Source organism: Nomascus leucogenys, chromosome 11, assembly GCF_006542625.1.
Source record: "Nomascus leucogenys isolate Asia chromosome 11, Asia_NLE_v1, whole genome shotgun sequence".
Lineage (NCBI taxonomy): Eukaryota > Metazoa > Chordata > Mammalia > Primates > Hylobatidae > Nomascus > Nomascus leucogenys.
The window spans coordinates 67578828-67602686 of NC_044391.1; the positions used below are offsets into that span (position 1 = coordinate 67578828).

Below are 23859 nucleotides of genomic sequence, written 5' to 3' on the forward strand. Positions count from 1 at the left end.
TAAGACAGTCCATCACTACTGGGTACCTACTTTATGTTGAACATGATTCATAGGATAGGATCCCTGTCTCCAAGACATGTGGAACTGAACTGGAGAGCTGGGGCAAATAGAGTAGGTTTTGTGTAGGAAGAATGGTGTGACTTCAGAGACAGAAGAGTGGATTCCAGGCAGGGGACATGGGATCAGAAGTTTGACCTTGGAAACAACAAACAAGTGTCTACTTCAGCTAAAATAGAATGTTTGTGTAGAATTTGGCTGAGGTTGATCTTGATTACCAGGTTAAGAAGTTTAAACTTTAAGGAATTTTGGTATAAAGAATAGTGGAAAGCATTATATTTGGTTTAATTCTTCAGTGTGGATACCATGATAATATTATGAAATAGCTTGAAAGTAATTATGCAACATATACAGTTTAACATATAGTTTAAAAGTAATTATACAATGCACATAAGGCATTTCTATTTTACTTTTCTTTCAAAAACTGTATTACTTCTCTTCAAAGAAAAAGCTTTAAAAAATTAGAAAACAACCCTCCCATCACCCTGTAAAAAACAATGCCTGCAATGTTGAGAATCATAGTCAATATATTTACATTTCTTATCACACCTTCCTAATGACTGTCATCATTAGTCAAATAAGTAAGCAGTATAAGAGCGGTATGCAAAATTCAGTGGGTCTTTTGTTTGGTCTCGTGACTTACAGAGAAGTGTTCATTCCCTCAAGATTATAGGATTAAATTATCTGCCCTGCCCACACACACAGGAGATATGACCCAGAAGAACAGCCTGCAAAGTAATGTGAGATACCTAATGTTTACTTAAAATAAATTACATTATAAAGACAGCACAAATGATTCTATTCCATTTCAAAAGACTCAGAAAAGGCAGATCTGCCTATAAAAAGAGTTATAAATTATTTTAGCTGTGATGTTTCTTCATGCTGAGACTTTGGAACCACCATTGCCAGCTACAGTCCATCCTTTCCCAAGATTTAGGACAAGGAATATTTTTCTGGTAACAGAAATCATTAAAACGGAGACTCAGGGCAGTGCATTCAGTTAAACTCAAGTCTAGTCACGGCTCCAGACTGACTGTTTCATTCTGTGAATTGACAATATGTCTCTGAAATTCCAGAATGTGACATTCTGAAACCTCAAAGGGATATTTACAAATGCTTTCAGAGAGTAGTGGATATTTTGTTCTCTTCTCTCTTTGGAGGTGGGAGGAGTTCTCCAATGGGTACGGGCTGACGGGAGGGATTTAGCCTAAGTCTTCCAGGTACTATTCAGAAGTGATGCATTTCCCTTGGCTAGTTACAGCCTCCAGTTTCAAGGTTTCTCATGCTTGTGAGCATGCAGATAAAGAATAACATTTCATTTTAAAACCTGACTTGAAGGAACCTCTGGGAGACCTCCTCCCAGCAGCAGATGAGGCGGAGGTCAAAGTAGTGTAACACTGACAGTCTCTGAACCTGAACATCTGCCCTTGATAGTTGCCTTTGGGCTAAAGATGCTGTTTTGGCTCTGGGTGACCCCTGTCAAACCCAAGAGCTGCTCACTGTCATTTCCAGCCATGCCACTATCCCTCAGTTGGCAGTATGTGTCTGAGCATAGATTGGCAGGGAACTTCCGACTGCAGAGGCATTGTTTTGATTCATTTCAAGAACTCTGAAATGTCTTAACTAAGGTAAAGTAACAGATTACTGTACCACTGTAAAAATTTTAAAAGGTACTAAATTTTATACCTTATTGTCTAAGTACATACTTTTTTTCTGTCCTGTTCCTTTTCTCCTTTCCAATCCTCCAGTGTTTTAAATGAAGATGGAGTGTATACATCCTTTTGCCCTAACACAAACAAATGTCATTTTGAAAATAAAAATATTCACATTTTGTCCTCATACTTTTCACCTCTTCAAGTGCCCTCAAGTACCTCCTTAATCCCACTGAAGTTCCAAGTTTCACTGATTTAAAAAGCAAAGGAAAATGTGCAGCACTAGATAGACTCAAACAACTGAATACTACTTAGCATGAAAAACGACCAAACTATCCATCTACTCAGCAACTTGCATGGATCTCAGGAGCATCAAGTTGAGTGTAAAAAGAAAAAAACTCAGTCTCAAAAAGATCACATGCAGTATGATTCCATTTATATAACAGTTTCAGAACGATGAAAATATGGAGATGGAAAACAAGTGGTTGCCAGGAGTAGCGAGGAGCAGGTGGAGATAATGATAAAGAGGTGGAACAAGGGAGATCTTGTGCAAGATACAGGTGGAAGTTCTGCATCTTGACAGGCCTATAGTGGGTCAGATTGCACAAATCTACACACGTGGCAAAATGGCATAGAAACTATACACACATTATGCCAATGTCAGCTTCCTGGGTTTAATATTGTACTAAAGTGTGTCAGATGTAACCACTGGAGGAAACCAGGTGAAAGGTTTAGGTGGCCTCTCTGTGCAACTGGATGCAAATCTATAATTACTTTAATATACAAAGTTTAAATATACATATATATATTCTTTACAGATGCCTCTGTACAGAAAGAATAATGAAATATAGCATAGTGGCACATGCCAAAAATGTGTCAGATACCTTTTTTAAAGCATACTGTTACTAAAGAATTACTAAAGTATTGCTTCAAAAGATAAGAAGGAATAAAACAGTCATGACTGCATTCTCAGGACTGCAATAAAATAGCTCTGTTTCCCAGTGTTCTCAACCTTTGGATTGCTTTTCAGGCATTCACAAAGCAAAGTTGGAAACATGAACCCTTTTAGTTAGATCACTTTAACAATAGAGGTCAGTTTGGTCATATGGTTTTAAAGAATATTCTGCATCCATGAAACACATTCCTCCCATTTGGAAAAATTCCAGAAACAAGACTATATCCTGAATAGCACCATCTAGCATGCACGAAACGCTTCTTAAAAGCAAGGACTGCCACAGCCTCTCTTCTTAATGAATCCCTCCCACCCACCTCGTTTTTCAGTGCTTTGCTGTATGTCTTTTTCTCTTTCCCCTTCCACATTCGTCTCACCCACTCTCCTGGTCCCTCTAACCAAGTTGCCACGCAAAAGCAGCAAGCAAACCTGTGTGAGTGGGGTGTCCCGAGGCGGCAGCCTCCCGCGGTCCTCCGTGCACGCCACCACCCGGCTCATGCTCCAGGCGCTGCGCACACCCCAGTGGCCGCCCAGGACGTGCGGTCACTGGAGAGCCCCCAGCCACGCCCCTAGATGCTGCTGGGCGGCCTGCAGGAGTACCAACACTGCAGACAGAACAGCGACCCATCCCACTGTAAGCCAGTTGCTTGTTGGTAAATTGCATCTTTTTTCTTTTTCTTCTTTAACATTTTTATAGTACCGCGAGTGTACCCAGTGCTATTAAATTATGCCAAAACAAAGAGCAAAGTCCCTGCCCTTAGGAGTATGCAGTGTAAAATGAACAAATGACGCAAGGCAAAATGACAGGACAAACACAGGGTGAGTAGAAAGAGTTACGAGTGAAAGGGAAGGAAGAATCAATAAGACTTTCACTGGACCAAAACGTGGAAAGGCTGTTAGGGCACCAAATCCTCATAGCAGATTATAGAAATGAAGAATTGCAATAATATCTACAGTAGCAATCGTATTTTATTGAGTGTTTATGTGCCATGCAGTATCATCATCACAATAATTCTATACCACAGCTGCTGTTTTAAAAAGTGCCAGATATGATTCTAAATGTTTTACAAATATTCACTAATTTGATCCTCCTAAAATCCCTGTGAGGTAGGAACTATTATTTTCCCCATTTCAGAGATGAGTGAAGCAATAAAGTGGACTGACTTGCTCAAAGTAACTCAGGTAACAAGTGGGAGAGCCAAAATTGGAACCCAGGAAGTTGGATGATAGAGTCAAGATCTGAGCCCAGGAAGCCCAACTTTAGGATGGCATTAGGATTCATATCCACATTACCTTGCCTACCAAGCTTATACTGTTAATCATGTGCAATCATGCAAATTAAGTAAACAATTTAAAAGTATTTATATTGACTATAAACAATGCACAAAATCATTTTGCAAAGGCCTTTAGTAGGTCCATGAAAAAAAGTGTTTATTTGAAGAATATTTTCTGTCAAAAAACAGAGAAAGAAACAGGTTTTCTTTCTTCCTTCATTCATTCAACAAACATGTACCAGTGTCTGTTTATACCAGGCACTGTGTTAGGCACCAGGGTGACAGTAGTGAACAAAAGAGACAAAATTGAGGGGAAACAAGGGAACTGAAATGATAGTCATTTCAATGATGAATACACATTAGATTTATTGGGAACAATAGGCGGAAATAGCCAACAAGAAATAATCATATACAGGGAATGACATTCTCTGGGCTGGACTTCTGGCATGAGTATTATTTAGTCCTTTTTTCCATCTCCTCTCCTTTTTCCTTTATTTTAGTTACGATAGAGGAAATCACGCTATCAAAAAACATTTCATATGGACATTTGTTAACATTTCAAATAATGTTTTGGGTGGTAGAAGTAATTGAATTCCCTTCCTAATAACATTATGACCAAGAGTATTTTACAAGCATGGATATGGTAAAGAGGTATGCAGACCTCTGAGCTTGGAATAAAAACCTGGAATAATAGATCCTTACAAAACAAAAGTTGTCAAAGTCTGTTATGAAAACCCAGGATCTTGACTAGCATAAACATCTACTAAAAAGATAAAGGGATAGCATTTGTTACTGTCATTCAATTCCCTACCTAACCTTTTTAAAATACATTTGTACTTCCTGACTCTGTTATAATATACTAAAATGAAAAATATAGCCATTAAAAACTAAAATCAGAAGAGAAATCCCCTCCACCTCTCCCCTCATAAAAGCATAGAAGAACATTTGTTTGGATTTTGTTGTATGTTTGTGTAAATTTTATCTATGCTAAAATAGAATATGCCCTTGAGAACCAGAAAAATAATTTGGTTTTCCCTCAAATGGAAAGACAAGACTTTGTTGTCTTATCTTTTCATCTGAGCACTGGTTTTAAATCCTAACATTAAAAGCAATCAGAAAAGCTATATGCTTTCTATTATGGGACCATAATAAAATAATAAAATGTATTGCTAATTCCTGTGTTCAGTTACTTTGTTCTGTTAGCACAGGTAACTTTCAAAATTCAGGGGAGGGGCAGAGCTAAGGGACACTTGCAGAGAGAATGTGCAAGGACCTCCCTGACCACACCTCCCTCCCCAGGCTCCTCCCAAGCATTCTCTACTGACTAAGAGTACTGAACTCTTAAATTCCTGAAGTGACTGCCTCCTTATCCTTTCTCAGTCTGGTCTCTCCACTGAGAGTCCTTTCCTCACATTCTCCAATTCTTTGCCTGGCTAACTTTTATTTCTACTTCAAAACTCGCTCAGGTACCACCTGGTCTTGAAATGTTCTCTGACCCCTTTCCTAAGCCAGGTTCTCTGCTAGAGTATTCAAATCTGATTTTTCCTTTTTTTTTTTTTTTTTTGTTTGTTTGTTTTGTTGTTTGTTTGTTTGTTTGAGATGGAGTCTCGCTCTGTCGCCCAGGCTGGAGTGTAGTAGCATGATCTCGGCTCACTGCAACCTCTGCCTCCTGGGTTCAAGCAATTCTCCTGCCTCAGCCTCTCGAGTAGCTGGGACTACGGGTGCATGTCACCACACCTGGCTAATTTTTGTAATTTTAGTAGAGATGGTGTTTCACCATATTGGTCAGGCTGGTCTGGAACTCCTGACCTCAGGTGATCCACTCTCCTCGGCCTCCCAAAGTGCTGGGATTACAGGCATGAGCCACGGTGCCCAGCCTTTTCCCTGGTTTTTAATCATGCTGTATTGCAAATGTTTCCTTGTCTATTCTTTTCTCCAGTAGACTCATTCATTGTTCCACAAATATTTCTTGAGCACCTGGTATTTGCCCAGCACTGTGCTAGGTGCTAGGAAGATAGAAATAAAAGAAACTCCCTAATACAGTTCTTTGAAGATAGTAACACTTGATAATTATTTATGGAATGAATGAGTGAAATTAGGTCATTACATACATAGTGGAAGGAAGAACTAAGAGAGACATGAAAGTGATTCTGTTTTTCCATTTCTCCTATCTCTCACACCATATTGTGTTGTGTAACACATTTCTAACACCCTTGTTTCCTTAAGTTTTCGTTCTCCTCCCTCTGGTTGTCTTTATTTTACTGCTGTCTTTACTGCAACAAGCAGGAGCTTTTGCATAGGATGAATTTGATTCTAATACCAGCATTGTTACTTACTAGCTTTGTGACTCTTGGCTCTTTCCTTAACCTCTTCAATTTCCTGTCTGTAAAACAGAGATAACAAATACCTATAGAATAGAGTCTCATGTGAAGATTAAATGAGATTCACATTAAAGGGCTTAATATAAAGACTGGCTCTTAAAGCACCTTTCCTTTCACTTGTCCCTCCCCTACTTCTACCTCTTATCCTTCCCACAGAACATCATCAGGGCAGTAGTGGCTTGCAAGATGATTTCAATTGATACATGGAAGCACATTTTTTAAAACTGTGTAATTATTTTGATACACTATTGTTTTGACATATATAAAATATGTAACTAAGCCTTTGATTTTTATAGAAATATTTGCTTTGGATATGAAAAAGTGAAAAAAGGAGGGTTAAGGTTCTAAAAATAGGATAAGGCAAAAAGAAAAAAACAACTAATACATAGATGCCTGAAAACACTGCAGAAATGAACAAAGACAATGCCCTATGAGAAGAAAAACATTAATCACAAAGTCCACAAGCTGTTATGTGTACTGTGATTGTCCTCACCACATGTTTGTGCTGATAAACTAACATGGAACACAGGTACACTATTCCTTTCTCAAATGTCACTTATGTAGAAAAAATCCAGTCCTAAGACTGCAAAGATTCAGAGAGTTCAGCTGCATGATCATGTCTTTAGCTTGCTTGGAATAGGATTAGTCTGTAATTGAATAAGAAGTCAGCCCCAGGTCCTTAGAAGTCACCTGTCCAGCTCTGCCCATGATAAAGAACAAAGTGAAAGAGAATTGTTCATTTACGTTTATGAATAATTAATGCCCAAGTAGAACTTCCAAAATATTTTGTGTTCTTCACACCGTGTATCTCCATTTTCTGACCTGTAAAATGGGTATAATAATAGAATCTATCTCATAAGATTGTTATGAAGGTCAAATGTTAACATAAAGGAAGTACTTAGAAACATATAATGTAGCAGTTCCTACATATGTGTGAGCCGGAATTGCCATTAATCTAGTTGAGACCAGCCTCCAGCTTGCCTCCTGTCCCAGCAGCCTCCAGAGAAAGTTATTTATCTCTTTACACCACCAATCTTACAGCCTTTTGTTGCTTTGTGATAAAATCAGACTTGATAAAAAGTTTCCTGTCTCTAGACACTGGTATTCAGAAATACGGAAAGATCAGATATTCTTTTCAATGTCTCTATTTTTACAGACTTCTACCCAAAACTTAGATTTTCTATAGACTTATTTGTTAGAATTTAAGAGATTCTCTCTCTCTCTCTCTCTCTCTCTCTCTCACACACACACACACACACACACACACACACACACTCGTGTTGCACAGGAAAGAGTTCACCAATTTCAGCGACTTTTTAGGTGACTTGTTTGCCGTGGGAACAACAACAAAATACAGCATAGGCTGATTTCTCCCACCCCCTGCTAGGCCCTGGAAATTGACATCTATGTGTAGGATGCTCTCTTTACAACACAACACAGTTTAGCCCTAATGATTATGTCACAGCTACCCAGAAGCAAAAAAGGATGGCGATAGGATAGCTAGAAATCGGGAACAGGCCATCCACTCTTGAAGCCCTCGCCTCTTCCCGCTTCCTTGCCTACCAAGGTGAGAAACTGCCTGCCCGCCTGCCTCCGTCCCCACAACTAAGTGGATAACCAAGCAGTGGGTCCTTTAGCTTTGGAGGATGGGGCTCTGGGCTAGGGAAGAGTCTGCAGGAAGTGCCTGCCAGAATGGGCTTATTGCTCTAGAGCCATTCCTACTCCCTTCACACTGTGCATTTAAGACCTCGGCATTTAATAGCTCCCTGAGACAGGTAGAGATGCAGATTTTACTCTGAGAAATAGACAAGCGCCAACCTGTCCCGGCCCTAGCCGGGAGATTCACAAGTGCCCTCGTTCACAAGTTTCACAAGTGCCCGCATCGCTGCCTCCTGCACTCCTCTGCAAATGCCCTGGCACACCCGCGACCACGTATCCCTGAGTTTCCTAGCTTAGTTCACCCCTTTTTGTCCAAGTCAGCAGCCCAGTGAGCATTCCAGGGTCAGTCCTGGTGTTCAGAGTAAGGGCAATCTTCCACCTTTCCCTGCTGGATCACAAAGAGGAGCTGGGAGATTCGCTGTTTTCCCCCACAACCGGCACCTGCGCTGGCCCAGAGCACAGGGTCCACCTGTGCCATCGCTAGATGAAGAGTCCCTCACCGCGCGCTGCCTGGGCGCACAGCTGGTGTGCGGCGCTCACCACCTCTCCTGGACTCAAGGGTGCTCCCGGCTCACGCTTCTCGGGGCTTCCCGGATCCGGGTTCCCTTTCCCCTCTCTCACTTTCTTCCTTCATTCGCTCAGCTCTCAATTTTTCCTCCCGTCCTCACCCCATCAGCTCTAACCTATAATCAATTCCCGCCTTCTGCCCCTCCTTCCTGGGCTTCTCTTAGCTCGGTTCCCGCGACCCCACTATTCGTCCCCGCTCACATTTCTGCACCGCCCTGCCCTTCACTCCAGCGCGCAGCAGGCCGGGCAATCCGACCGTGCAGTAAGCCGCCCTCCGAACCGCTGGCGCAGTTTTCAGACTCGCCCACTGCCCAGAGACCCGGTGCCCACATCCAGCTCTGCTCTCGCCTTCTCCCTTGAAAGAGACTCCTTGGGGGCTCCCCAGGTCAGAGTACCCCGCCCGGGGAATCATGCTGGTCTCTGGGGCGACCCAGCTGTCAGAGACGACAGGTCTATTTTAAGCCTTCCACCCAGTGTCCCCATCCTGAGGACGCGGGCGCGGGTCCAGGGACTCGGGTAACACCTTGCCAGCAGGATCCCGGGCGGTCGCGGAGCCAGCTCCCCGCGGCGGAGTCGGGCCTCTCAGCCAGGCAGGCGGCGCGGCCACGGAACGCAGTCCCAATACAACCAACTCGAAATCCAAGAGCCCAGGGAATCCCAGTGCGGGGGGCAGAGGTGCCCCATGCCCCAGCCCCCCTGGAATAGGCTACCTTGGCACAACCGCTTCTCCTTGAAAAGAAGTCACACATGAGCCCGCCCAATCAGTCTCTTCCCTCCGTGTGCCCTAGTTTACGTTATTTCTAGTCAACCGAGTCATTAGGCTGCAATAACCCACCCAAAGCGTGAATGTTTGGAAAATAATAAGAATTAGAAACTATAAGCATGTCATGAAGAGCCCCAGACATAAGCCCCAGACGACTGAGAGACCGGTCTGCACACGTGTGCATGTCCCCCGTGCATACACACAGGCACCCATCCGATAGGCTGGGATCCACCTGCAAGTTTGGACATTGATAAGTCTCTAAGTCTAACAGGAAATACAAAAAAAAATTCACTCACCCGCCTCTTTTACTACCCTTTCCAGACTGGGATTCAGGGAAAGTATCAGAAAGGGATGGATGGAGAGACCTTTCTTTCTTTTCTTTTCGCCTTTCTAAAGAGTGGAAATTTCCATCATGTGATAGGGGCAACATCCCCAGTGTCGCGTTTCCTGCGGACCCTGCCTTCCAGGCCAGCCACCAATCGTCAGGCGGCAACCTGAGAAGTAGACCAAAGCATCCTCCCAGGTGGGGCTGAGATGTCCAGCTGTCCTTCGGGAGTGAAGCCTGGAAGCCCCGTCCCTGCTCCCTCTTTCCTGGGTCCGGGATAACCGAGAAGATCTTGGTGTGGGTTTATTTTTCGATGGTTAGATTTCTTCCATGAGTCAAGGTTGCATTTATTGGATCTGTCCTATAAGCTGAAGTACACGTGGATCTTTATTTTAAAGTCTGTAAAAGAGTGTTCAGGGTAGGTGACTCACTAAATTTCCTCCTGGTATGGAGGTGACAAACGTGAACTTTACATAAAGAAAAAGAAACATTTGAGGAAGGAGTACAAATGAAAAACCTGTCATTCACAGTAAACGTCACTTTATGCATGAAAGAAATGGGATAACTTGCTAGTACTTAAGAGTGGGTCTTTGCTGATAATTTTTTTTCTAGAATTCCAGTTTAAGCACAATCCTCAGTATATATGAAGAAGGAATTAGGCTATAATAATAAATAGCACTCTAACTTCAATTCTGTTTGTTAAAGTTACAACCTACCATTGTAAAGAAAATTATTTACGTTAAAACTATTCTCTAGTATTAAACAAAATTCTTGTTTCAAAGAAGGCCTATGTAACAAATATGTTCACAATCCCCCATTTATTTAGTAGTGAGTTGTTATTCTTTAGGGAAAGAAAGTTATGCTATGGAGACCTTGACCCCACAGTGTAACTAACTCACCAGGCAGCACAATTTACCTTCTGTATTCTCACACATCCGGTTTAACTTTATTCAGAATGGCAAGTTTCACTGCCTGTCCATACTGTCCACCTAGAACTTTCTCGTTTTATAGCTCCCAATAACTAAAATCAGCAACAGCTTAGTGCTTTAAAAAAATAACAGCAGAAACTCACCTGGATAATGCATAATAATCAGAAACACTAAGAACACTGCATTAATGCACACACGCATACACATCAAACTGCACTAGGACAATCTGACAATACAGATTCAATAGAAGGATGATGTAACACATTTTCACTGGGGCTACAATTTCAGAACCTAGAAAAAATTATATAAAAATGTTTGTTTTATAAAAACTGATTTTCTTCTAAGCCCCCAAGCAAATATGGCAAACCTCTCTATCATAGCAAGAAGTTTACATTTTGTGGAATTAGACTATATCAGAATAGTTTTGAATTCCTTATAAGCTTGTTGAAACTAGATTCTCTTCACATTATCACACTTCTCCATTGATTCTTATTTTATAAATATAAACATCTTTTATAAAGCTACTAAAATGTCAAAATTGGTAGGATTTGGAGAGAATTAGTGAGATCAAGGTAGATACACATTTCTCTTTTCCTAACCTGCAATTTAGTAAAAGCAAAACTCAGGTTTATAAAACAAAAAGCCATTCCAGAGAAGGAAGACTCAAATGAAGATAAGATCATTTGAGTCTTCTCAAGATAAGTAATTCCACGACACAAACTGGTTTACTGTGCAACTGCTCAACTTTTTTTTTTCTTTTTTTTTTTTTTTTTTTTTTTTTTTGAGACGGAGCCTCACTCGTCGCCCAGGCTGGAGTGCAGTGGCACAATCTCGGCTCACTGCAAGCTCCGCCTCACGGGTTCACGCCATTCTCCTGCCTCAGCCTCCGGAGTAGCTACACCCGGCTAATTTTTTGTATTTTTAGTAGAGACAGGGTTTCACCATGTTAGCCAGGATGGTCTCGATCTCCTGACCTCGTGATCCGCCCGCCTTGGCCTCCCAAAGTGCTGGGATTACAGGCGTGAGCCACCGCGCCCGACCGCAACTGCTCAACTTTTAAAAGGTCTGCTTATTTAATCAGTTCTTGACATCTATATCTTAGCTAGTACAGAAGAGATCAAAAGCAGTGGTTCATGGTCTAATGTAATAGAGAACTATGAGTTATGCATTTATATGTGCTAGTAATATTAATCAGGTTGTGGGTTGCGGTTGAATGAGTCTTGTATTCATCTATAAAATAATAAAATTATGGCTATTATACATCAGTAGAGTCTGAGAAGATCTAACGCAATGCCTGGGTAGGATAAGACAACTGACAACTCTTTATTTTCTATGTTACAATAAAAAATTTGAACCATTAATGGCCACATTGAATCTGCTCACCAATCCTCAAGGGTTTCTTTTAAACTAGTGTTTGAAAGAATGGGAAGCAATTCTAACTAATGACATGAGTATTCCTGAAGGCCACATTGTGAAACACATTTTGGTTTCTCCTCAGATCATTCACTGGCTGTAGAGTACGTAGCTTGATTTAGAATCTCAGAGTCGCCACCTACTAGCTATGGAAACTTGGATAAGTCTCTTTAGCTCTTAGTGGCTCAGTTTCTCATCTGAAAAATACAGAATGTTTCCTGATACATTGCTTTCCTGGCTTAAGTCAAGTTCAGACAGTACTACAAACACACTTAGTGATGGAGAAAAACAGAAGCTTACAGAACAGTTAGAATTTACTCATCATTTTGATAAAGCTGAATTGATTGGAACTCTCTAAAATTATTTTAACACTCTGGTTTTAGGAGTGGTCATTGGTTTTGTTGTGGTTGCTTTTGTTTTAAGAAAAATCTATATTTAAAAATTTATGAAATATATTTTTCAGAACTGAAGCTAATACTTGTAGACAGAGTTCTATGCTGCAACAAGTTTAAAAAACACTGTTACAATTATCATGATTCCTCAAAGGTTTTTTTTTTTAAATAGATGTACATATTATCTGAAGCACATGTGATAATTTAATACATTCATATAATTTGTAAAGATCAAATCAGTGTAATTGAGCTATTACCTTAAATATTTGTCTTTTCTTTATACTAGAAGCATTAAAATTATTCTCTTCTAGATATTTTGAAATATACAATCAATTATTATTGTTAACTATAGTCATCCTACTAATCTATTATATGCTAGGGCTTATTCCTTCTATCTAATTGCACTTTTGTACCCATCAATCTTCTCTTTATTTTGATGAGATCCACTTTTTTAGCTCCCATATATCACTGAGAAAATGCAATATTTGTCTTTCTGTGTATGGCTTATTTTAGTTAGTATAATGACCTCCAGTTTTATCCATGTTACTGCAAATGACAGGATGTTATTCTTTTTTCAGCTGAATAATATTCCCTTGTATATATATACCACATTTTCTTTATCCATTCTTCCATCAATGGACACCTAGATTGATTCCACATTTTGGCAATTTTGAGTATTACCACAAAAAACGTGGAATTTTAGATATAGCTTCAATATATTGATTTCCTTCCTTTTGGATATATACCCAGAAGTGGAGCTGTTGGATTATATAGTAGTTCTATTGTTAGTTTTTTGAGGAACCTCCATACAGTTTTCTATAATGGCTATACTAGTTTATATTTCCACTAACAGTGCATGAGGTTTCCCCTTTCTCCATTTCCTTGCCAGCATCTGTTACTTCCTATCTTTTTGATAAAAGCCATTTTAACTAGGGTGAGATGACATCGTTTTTTAAAAAAAGATTAAATGTAATTATATATGTTTTTCTAACTTATATTTTAAGTTCAGGGGTACATGTGCAGGATGTGCAGGTTTGTTACATTGGTAAACGTGTGTCATGGGGGTTTCTTGTACAAATTACTTCATCACCCAGGTATTAAGCCTAGTACCCATTAGTTATTTTTCCTGATTCTCTCCCTCATTCCACCCTTCACCCTCTGATAGTCCCCTGTGTGTTGTTCCCCTCTATATGACCATGTGTTTTCACCATTTAGCTCCCACTTATAAGTGAGAACATGCGGTATTTGGTTTTCTGTTCCTGCATTGGTTTGCTAAGGCTAATGGCCACCAGCTCCATCCATGTCACTGCAAAGGACATGATCTCATTCTTTTTTATGGCTGCATAGTGCTTATTGTCATTTTGATTTGTATTTCTCTGATGATTAGTGATGTTGAGCGTTTTTTCATATGCCTGTTGGCCATTTGTATGTCTTCTTTTGAAAATTTTCTATTCACATCCTTTTCACATCCTTTGCTCGTTTTTTTAATTTTAGGGGTTTTTTTTGCTATTGAGTTATTTGAGCTTCTTGTATATTCTGGTTATTAATTACTTGTCAGAAGGATAGTTTGCAAATATTCTCCCATTCTGTGAGTTTTCTCTTCCCTTTGTTGATTTGTCGTTGTTGTTTGCCATGCAGATTTGTCTATTTTGGCTTTTGTTGCCTGTGCTTTTTAGGTCTTGCACAAAAACTCTTTTTCCAGATCCATGTCTTGGAGAATTTTCCCCAATGTTTTCTTCTAGTAGTTTCATAGTTTCAGGCCTTAGATTTAAGTCTTTAATCCATTTTGATTTGATTTTTGTGTATGATGAGAGATTAGGGTCTAGTTTCCTTCTTCTGCATGTATATATCCAGTTTTCCCAGCACCATTTCTTGAAGACTGTCCCTTCCCCAGTGTATGCTCTTGGTGCCTTTGTCAAGAACGTGCTGGCTGTAAATGTGTAGATTTATTTCTGGGTTCTCTGTTATGTTCCATTGGTCTATATGTCTATTTTTATGCCAGTACTATGCGATTTGGTTACTATAGCTTTGCAGTATATTTTGAAATCAGGTAGTGTGATACCTCTAGCTTTGTTCTTTTCAACCGGGATTGCTTTGGCTATTTGGGGTGTTTTGTTCTTTGAGGTTTTTAGTTAGTCAAAAGCTCGTTGACACTCTTAAGGTGGGATAGAGCATGCAGTATTTCTCTATGATCATGATTTGTGAAGGAATATCTCACAGGTTTAATGATCCAGAGAACCATTAATAGACTTTAATATAAACATATACCTTAGGAAGGACATAGAACATAATTATTATTTAAACACCATATGACAGTGCTATGAAGTTCATTGGTTTATGGATTATCGTTGTGAAGTCTGATTGCAGTGATTTTAGTAGGCTTTTATATAATTAATGTTTTATTTGACAGTAGAGTTTTAACATGAGTTATTTTTCAAAGAATAATTATCATAATTAGTAAAGTGGCTTTAGGTTTCAAAGTATCTTCACATGTGTTATGCTACTTTATATCAAAACAATCCTGTGATGTAGGTATTTTTATTTTCCACTTTCAATGGGAGAGGAAATTGGGTTCAGAGAGGTTAAGTTACTTTTCCAAAGACATGGAGCCAATAAATGACAAAACTAAAGTATGAACTAGGTTTTCTGGCTCTAAATTCAACATCCCTCCTTCCATAGCTCACTTCCCTTTTCTTCTGAGCATTTTCTTTACTGATACTCGTTATTGCTTTTCTGTCTACAGTGGAGCCAACCCCAAATGGCATGTTTAGCCATACAATTATGATTTTAAAAATATATTTCTATAAAGTAATTCTTTTGCTTTGTCATAACTGCGGGAACCTCTGTAAGTCTTCTAATGATAGTAAAATGTTTTTATTTTATATGAATTTGGATTTGATTTATGTTGAAACCTTAGTTCAAGAGAGGTGACTAATTGATCCGTATACTTGGGTGGTCTTTATATCCTACAATTGCTCCAATTCTGGGTATTTGCTTCCTTTATTCATTGGTTGCCAGAATTAAACTCAAGTTTCCTATTATTTGCCTTCTGAAGAGATAGAGAATATTAATCTATTTTCTAATTTTCACAAGGCTAACTCTAAAATGAAACAAAACTTGCAAAGTTCTACAGAAACATTCAACTTTTCATCTTCAAATGCAGGAGATGGGTGTCATGAAAGGGGTCAGAATTAGGTGCTCATTTTCATTCCCCTCCAGTGTTTGGTGGTTCAGTGCTGCAGTGTTGTTTCTATTCTGTCTCATCATATAATCAGTTGTTTGCATGTTTCCTCTTGATCCTGCAAGTCCTGTAGATGCTTTATCGGAATATTTTTGCGGAATAAATCAGCAAATGGATGGATGGATAAATCAATTCAAGCTTTTCTACTTTTCAGAAGTTTTGCTGAGTAAATAATTTTATTAAAGATGAGAATATAATTGTATCAAACAAACCTTTTTGATTGAAATCCTACTATGAAAAAGACTTTGGAATGTAGGGGTTCTAAAATTACAACCTAATTTGATGAGGACCCTTACCTTACTTTGGTCTGGAAGGGAGAAACCTTCCTAACCTATGTGATACATTGGAGGATTTGAATCTGACTGGAGTCATCTTCTGTGCCTCTTCATGCAACAGCCACTGACCAGGAGCCAATCTGCCTCCTACTCCCCTTGGGGGACCAGTGCCTTTCCAGCCCCTTCTCTGATGAGACTCTCAGAAAGATGGAAGGTCTGGACCTGGCCCTTGTCTCTCATTGCCGTCCTGCCTGATCAGCCCACAAATGCAGGACTCTACATAATGCCAAGTTCTGAAGAGTGAAACACATGTCAGGGGTATTCCAGAATAGAAGAGTAAACTTGAAATTCTGGCTAATTTGGCTGCACAAAGGAAGGCCTCGGCACAAACACCTTCTCAAGGAAGTTGTGACACTGACCTCCCTTGAGATGTCTCTCCCTCTGGGCTCGGCCTGCCCATAGATAGCCCCCTATTCAAGTCTGGTGACCCCATCTCCTTCCTTGGAAAACCAGGGGCTGTCCACATTTACTCATCCTCTGATACAACAGTTATTTATTGGGTACCTCCTAAAGGCTAGACGCTAGGAACAGAATAGTGAGCAAAACCAGGCACAATCCCCATCTTTGTGGAGTTTATAATTTGGTAGAAGCAAATATTTTAATAAAAAAGTGAGAGGAATAAATACAGGATGACAAAACTGCAGGGATGAAAAGATACACTGGGTCTGGGGAGAGACTTCACTGAGGAAATGACTCAAAGATGAATATGAGAAAATGTTTGTTTCTTAAAGACGATTGCAACTCAGCATATTTATATGCTGTAGGATGCCCAGTCCTGCAGTTGAAGCAGGTTATGAGCTGGTGCTCCTGAGATGGTGGGAGGAGGGGGATTCATCTCAGTGGAGCAGTTGCCTTAGGTAGCAAAAGGGACACCTGACTTCCTCAGCTGTTCTCTACTCATTTTCTCCAGAGCCAGATAAGCTCTAGTCTCCAAAATGAGATAAATGTGGGACTAAAATTCCAGTTCTATCTCCCCACCATAGGCTGGTCTATGTGACTAGGTTTCCTGTGAATCTATACACCTCTCAAAGACAATGCATTACTTTTCTAGAGATAGCCAGGGTTACTTTTATTATCCTGGCCCTTTCTTAATAGCTGAAAATCTCATCCACCCCCCAATACAGTGCTTTTGTCTTTGCCCTGCCCTAGGTCAGCCACATGGCTCTAAACATCAGAGTACACTACTTGTCAGTGGTTGCTCCCTTTGCTATCTGGGAGAAATGATCTAGCTCGGTGGAATCTTTTTGATATCGGATCCTCCACTGCTGAGCAAGATGGGGCGTAAAGGAATTTGTTAATTCAACTTGCCACAAAGAGTTCAGAAAAAAAAAAGTCTGACTCTTATAATAAACCAGACTGTGAACTGGAAAAACCTTCTGAGTGAGTCAGAAAGGAATGAGCCTCTGATACAAGGCCAGAATACCTCCACTTTAAGGAGGATTTGGTACTTGATATCAAGAGAGGTTCCTTTAACCCTTAGACACATGAACAAACAGAAAAGTGGGAAAGTCAATATGAAACTGAGATTTACACGCAGTCCTACATTTGTTCTTCAGTTTGTGTTGACATATTGCAGCATGTAGTATGTTAGGAAAGACGTGTTGCAAGATCCTGCAATATTTAATGTGTAAAGGACAAAGTCACACTTTAATGCTAGGTTCTGATTTTGCGTTTTTTAATGCAACCAGTTTTCATGCTACCAGTATAATTTGTATCATCAAGGGTAAATCTCACCAGATAAACTCAACCATCCCTTTTTAAAGGTATGAGTTAGTATATGAGTTTGTCTAGATGATCATGGCATTTGATATCCAAATATAAATTCCAAACATCCTCATCAAATAAAGTCTTCTGCTCATCAACCCATTATTCTGTTACCCTTGATGTCAGTTTAAAATTATCCCACCATGGAGAGTCCCTACCCTTTACCTAAGCACAATCTTCTTTAGGTTGGCGATAAACAGAAGAGTAAGTTGGATGGAGGGTGACTTTGGTACACTGTCCAACCTTCTCCTTTAAGTGTCTTTCCTTTTCCTATTGTCCCTTGATGCCTGTCCACTGCTCTATTTCCTATTTCTTGCAGGGCAAAAACGTTAATTCTACAAAGTATGAAAGCAAATTCTCTACTCTTCCTCTGGGTGTGGTGTCTCAATCTCTAGATACTCCATCAAAATTTAGTGTCCTTTCATTTTATCAGCAGCTTGTTCTTACTTAGATATCAGCAGACTGAATATCTAGGGGAAGCAAGCCTTTAGGCACTACCAAAACCAAAATCCACAGGGAGTTACCTCTTCTGCGTGCCTCCAGAGCAGGCCCTGTAAAGACCTACATTATGGGCAGCCTAGGAGATGTCCTGATATGAGACAGGCTCACCCTTTCCAGAGCTGACCTAGAAAACATATAACCATTTGACATCTGTCTAATATGTCTTCAGCTTTCTCTTTCCCCATTGACAGATGGCATCCCAGGGTTCTTATGTTCTCATTCTTCTTTAATTCTTTATTAAAACCTGTTCAGAGAAAAAGGCCTGATAAGCCCACTGGATTAAGATGTGAGAATAAAGCTACTATCTTCTGCTTATTAAGCCACAATTTTCTGAACACTTACATGCTGGATAATATTAAGATACAGAGACAAATTAGACGCTCTCTATTCTTAACAGTGTAGTCTGGTGGAGGGGCGTAAAAAGAAGAATTCTACATGAAAGTAATTGTGGGGATGGCAGGGAACAGTGCTAAGAAGACTGTACAAAGGAATGTAGAACTAAGTAGCCTCATGGTTCCAACTGACATTGTTGGAACATACCTAAATACCCTCCCAAAAGCAACCATTCTTTGCTATTTGAAGGGTTCCTCTTTCCCAAGAATATTTGCATATTAACAGAATAATAAAATAACCTTCAGGCCAAAGGGATGAATCTCAGGTACCAGAAAGGAATATGAATATCCTTTTAGTCTCTAATGGCTGACAGAGCAATCACAGGTTTGCATCACATTTATCTGCAGCTTGGGGTAAAATAGAAACTCCCAGACTCCATTCTGGAGAAGATGGTTCAGTAATAATGTTGGGCTGTGGCCCTTGAATCTATATTTTCATGGCCTACCACAGGTCATTATAATGGGTAGCCAGATTTGTAAACCGCTGTTCTATCTCTTGAAATGCATAAAATTAAACCAGGTCAAAAGGACGCCTATTTGGGAGGTAAGTTCTCACCACTTCCTAGGACCCTATCTTAATGTCAGGGAATGACTTCGGCCCAAAGAGCCTTGTGTTCTTTGTGCTTCAGCATCAATACCTGCTGTATGGCTCCTGCTTGCTCCTAAGACCAGGTCCATGAATTTCAGCAGCTGGTGCCAACTGGCCTGAAGCCTGCACCAGGTCAATGTTTTGTAAAGTAGGCTCCCAGGATGGCACCTTGAATGAGAATACAAAACATTATCTAGTCCCACTACAGACTTACTGAATTATACTTTCTGGGATGAACCCAGGGATCTACATTTTTAACAGTTTCCCCAAGTGGTTCCTGCTCCCGCTAAACTGGGACTATCTAGACCAAGCTCACCCACTGAGGAGACAGATTTGAGGAATGCATTGAGAGGGTGGCAGGTCCAGCAGGTCAAACACAGAACGCACAGATCTGGTAACAACCAGCCATAGTGTGGAGGAGGAGGAGGGCCAAGCAAAGGGAGTGAATCAAGGTCTTGACCTCTAGGCAGAATTAGGAAATTCTAGGCAGTGGTGTGGAGGGAGCGGAGAAGAGACCTGGGATAGGAAACTCAGGGGCACTTTGGTCATGGACTTCTATTATCATGGTCCTGGGAACTGGGGACAGGATACCAGTCCCTCCAAGGAAACTAGAGTCCAAGGCAGGTTACAGAGGGAGAATTTAGATTAGATGAAACAATGCAGAAACCTATTGTCAATTCTGGCTACCCAAGTGACTCAAGGAAGAGTCCCTGAATATAAGATTCCTCTGGCCTAAGGTGAAACTGATTCTGCAGGTAGAAAATAATATGGCAGCTATGAGTAAAGGGAGGCTAAAGGCTAGATAGGACAGCACTTGACCACACTACATTGCCCTGGGAAAAAGGAGGATGGCCATGGCATCCTCCCTGCTGGAGGAAGAAATTCATACACCTGAACTTGGGTGTAATCATTCTATAGTAAGATGTTCTCATAGTACCCCAGTCTTAATGAGGAAATAATTATAAAGAAAAGAGAATGCTGATTAGCTGCAAAAAAGCACTCAATTCTATTTTTATTTATGAAAACCAGCTGTTTTATGTAGCCAGCAAAATTAATTTGTGTAACTTTTGCTTATTTTGGTAACAAAAGAAAGTGAAATAAAAGAATGTAAAGGATAGTACGTAACCAAGAGATGTACACAAACTTTAGTTAAAACAGTTCCATGCTGGAGATGCTTTATAAAAACTGGCATTTTATCAGCAACTTTTTATGTGAATTGTAATAAATAGCAATTTTTAAAAATGTGAAATGATGCGAAAGGATAAACTCATCCATTGTCTCTTTCTATATGCAAGGGACTATACCAAATGTCGTCAAACATTAACTATTCATTCATCAATATTCAGTGCCTATCCATTCTAAGATACAAAGTTCTATTCCTACATAAGCTTAAATGTAATAGAGGATAATATAATATGCATGATGTGATATGGTATGATATTGTATAACATAACCTAACATAATATAATTTTGTTACTTACATGCAATATATATAATCTCCTATCAAAGCAACACTAGGACCTGGTTCCTCTGTTTCAAAACACCCCTAATTATTTCTAAGTGTATCCAGTGAGGGAACCTCTCACATGCCCGTAGACCAGCTTGTCATCAGCAGTTGTCCCCTGATTCTCTTCCTATGTTCTGGCACCTATTTCACTCCAGCTGTTGATGGAGCCACTTAGAAAAGTTCAGAGAGTGACACCCTTGCCCACCCCCAAAGTGTGGTTGCCAAGAATTCCCAAGCTTCTGTCCCAAGGAGGCCCCCACCTGGATGGGCTTGGCAGTGGTGGGGAGAAAGGAATCCTGAGTTCCTTAGGACCCAGGGCAGGAACCAGAGGTCATGCCAGCCCCTGCATTCTCCTCTTCCTCCTTTTTGCTCTGCCCCTTCCTCCTCCTGCCATAAAAGCCTCTCCTACATGTTAATGGCAAGAAATTAGTTGAGCGCAGAAGACAGAAAGGAGTTGGGGCCTGGCAGTTCCTGCGTTAGCAGTATCCAAGCCCAAAGACTCCAATGTGAGTTTCTCAACTGCTGGACTCATGCCTGGGCTATGATTTAGTACTGAGGATAGCAATCTTTTTCTGTATGCTTCTTTAGGACAGCTACCAAGGAGTATTGACTCTCACTCCTATGGTTTGGGAGGCAAATATTGCTTTTAGGCAAATATTATTTTAACTCTATGTGGAATAGGAAGAGAGGCAGGTAATTTGTAAGTATTTAGAATGCCAATATTTAATGAAGGAATATGACATCAGAAGATATTAACTGAATTTTTCTCTTCTGGTAAATTATCTGTTTGCATTGCTTTGGGAAACACATGCAAAAGTTGGCTATTAAGTTTTCTTTAAAAGATACTGGGAATGTGGCTTCCCATTACTATGTATTAACACCTCACCAATAAGTACAGTAGCTAGTGACTTAACTCTGACAAAACAATTAGTGCACTTGTGGGGACTGTGATCTGTTTAGCATCAGGAGAGGCTGGAGGGAAAGACACTGGCAGACCTCAGGCTTCCACTTTAGGAAGCTGAGGCCCCCAGACCTGGCCTCTCAGAGAGAAATTTGTTCTCCCCTTTCTTTTTCTGGGCCAGAAGGCTAAAGGATCTATTTAGATTTCAGAGCAGTGGAGGTGATACTGGGAGGGGTAGGGCAGAGGAGGTAAGATGGGAGGAGCTTGCTTTGCTCCCTTGGCCTCACACTGGGTGGCTTTGGGGTCGCAGTGGCTTTAGGTCATCTGAGACCCCAGTTCTTGGTTCTCTGCCATGATTAGGAACAAATCTTCATGGTCTAGGAACATTTACTTTTCTCCACTCCCAGGAGCCCCGCCCTTCTGCCCTGAAGATTAGGCACAGCCGTGCCCTGAAGTTAACAGAAAAGACAAAGACCCATGGCCCCTAAAAATGGGAGATGTATATACAACATTTCTCTTACATTTAAAAAACAGGGAGCTCTTCAGGGGCTCCTGATAAAGAAAGTGCGTAAGAATCACACAATTCTCAGTATTTCCCCTCTCCCCCACCTTTCCACCCAATTCATGTAGGCACTAAAAAGAAATTTGAAAATATATGCCTAAGTGCCTGGCCCTTGTGGTGAAAGATGCCTCAAAGATGCAGAGATGGAATTTCCAAGCTGCAATCACAAATCCCTATATAACTTCTTTCATGGAGACATTAATAACATACAATATATGCTTGGGAAAGAGGAAGAATCTGAAGAGCTCCATTCCCTGTTTGCAAAGTGAAAAGTTAAATTTTTCTATTTATTCAATGAACATTTCTTGAATATCTGAATTCTCTATGCCAGATGACATGATACATGCATGAGAAGGTAGCTAATAATCTTTGAGGATGACAGGCTCAAGTGGGTTTTCAAGGTGGTTAGTACAGTGACAGAGGTCAGCTAAGTAAAAAGTGTGTGTTCAGAGAGAGGACACTCTGCTCCACCTGGGGAAAAAGAGAGTGAGGAAGGAACTTCCTGAGGAGGTAACACTTAACCTGACGCTTAAAGAATTATGAAAGAAGGGACCAAGACAGCATGATCTTGCTGATAGATGATGGTTGATGAAGAACGTTACATGCGGCTGGTCAGGTGCGGTGGCTCATGCCTATAATCCCAACAATTTGGGAGATCGAGGGGGGTGGATCACTTGAGGTCAGCAGTTCAAGACCAGCCTGGCCAACATGGTGAAATCCCGTCTCTACCAAAAATATAAAAAATTAGCCACGTGTAGTGGTGTGTACTTATAATCTCAGCTACTTGGGAGGCTGAGGGAGAAGAATCGCTTGAATCCAGGAGGTGGAGGTTGCAGTGAGCCAAGATCATGCCACTGCACTCCAGCCTGGGCAACAAAGCGAGACTCTATCTCAAAAAAAAAAAAAAAAAAAAGTACATGCTGTTCCCCTTGTTCTGATACTGCTCATGAGATGTGAACTCTGCTGTTCCATTTTACAGATAATTGAAGGCTCACGCAGAAATTTCCACCAGGAAAGCTCTTTACTTCCTCTTTCAGAACATGGCTACTATGCCATTGATATTATTCCTTTAATATTATTTATCCCATTAATAATTCTAATTGTTTAAATGATTTATACATCTTATCCTCAATATATACTGTTACCTAAAATCAGTAACAAGGTTGTCTGCTCTTGTCATTTTTATTCAATATTGTGCTAAAGGTTCTATCCTGGGCAATTAGGCAAGAAAATGAAGTAAAAAACATCCAGATTGAAAAGAAAGTAAAACTATCTCTATTTGCAGATGATGTAATCTAGTATAAAGAAAATCCAAAAGGATGCACAGCAAACTATTAGAACTAATAAATTGGTTCATTGAGGATTCAGGATAAAAGATCAATATGTAAAATCAATTTTATTTCTATACAATTGTAATGAACAATCTGAAAATAAAATTAAGAAAATGATTGTATTTATAGCAGCATCAAAAAGGATAAAATACTTAGGATTACATTTAGTAAAAGAAGTGTAAAGTTATAGTCTGAAAACTGCAATACATTTTGAAAGGAATTTAGAAAAATTTTTAAAATGGAAAGACATTATAGTCTTTTATCCCACAATGAGCGATAGGTGCACCAAAATCTCAGAAATCACCACTAAAGAACTTATCCGTGTAACCAAAAACCAACTGTACTCCAACAACTATTGAAATAAAAATAAAT

The 23859-nt window shown here is 40.1% G+C and overlaps 1 protein-coding gene across 1 annotated transcript in view; it reads right to left on the reverse strand.

Moving 5' to 3' along the window:
- SLC38A4 (solute carrier family 38 member 4) overlaps positions 1–3185 on the reverse strand; it is a 59936-nt gene extending 56751 nt beyond the window's left edge. Inside the window, exon 1 of the mRNA XM_030822681.1 lies at positions 3091–3185. The gene's annotated coding sequence lies outside the window, so the exon portion shown is untranslated. The remainder of the gene's footprint in view (positions 1–3090) is intronic.
- Between the last annotated feature and the right edge of the window lie 20674 nt (positions 3186–23859).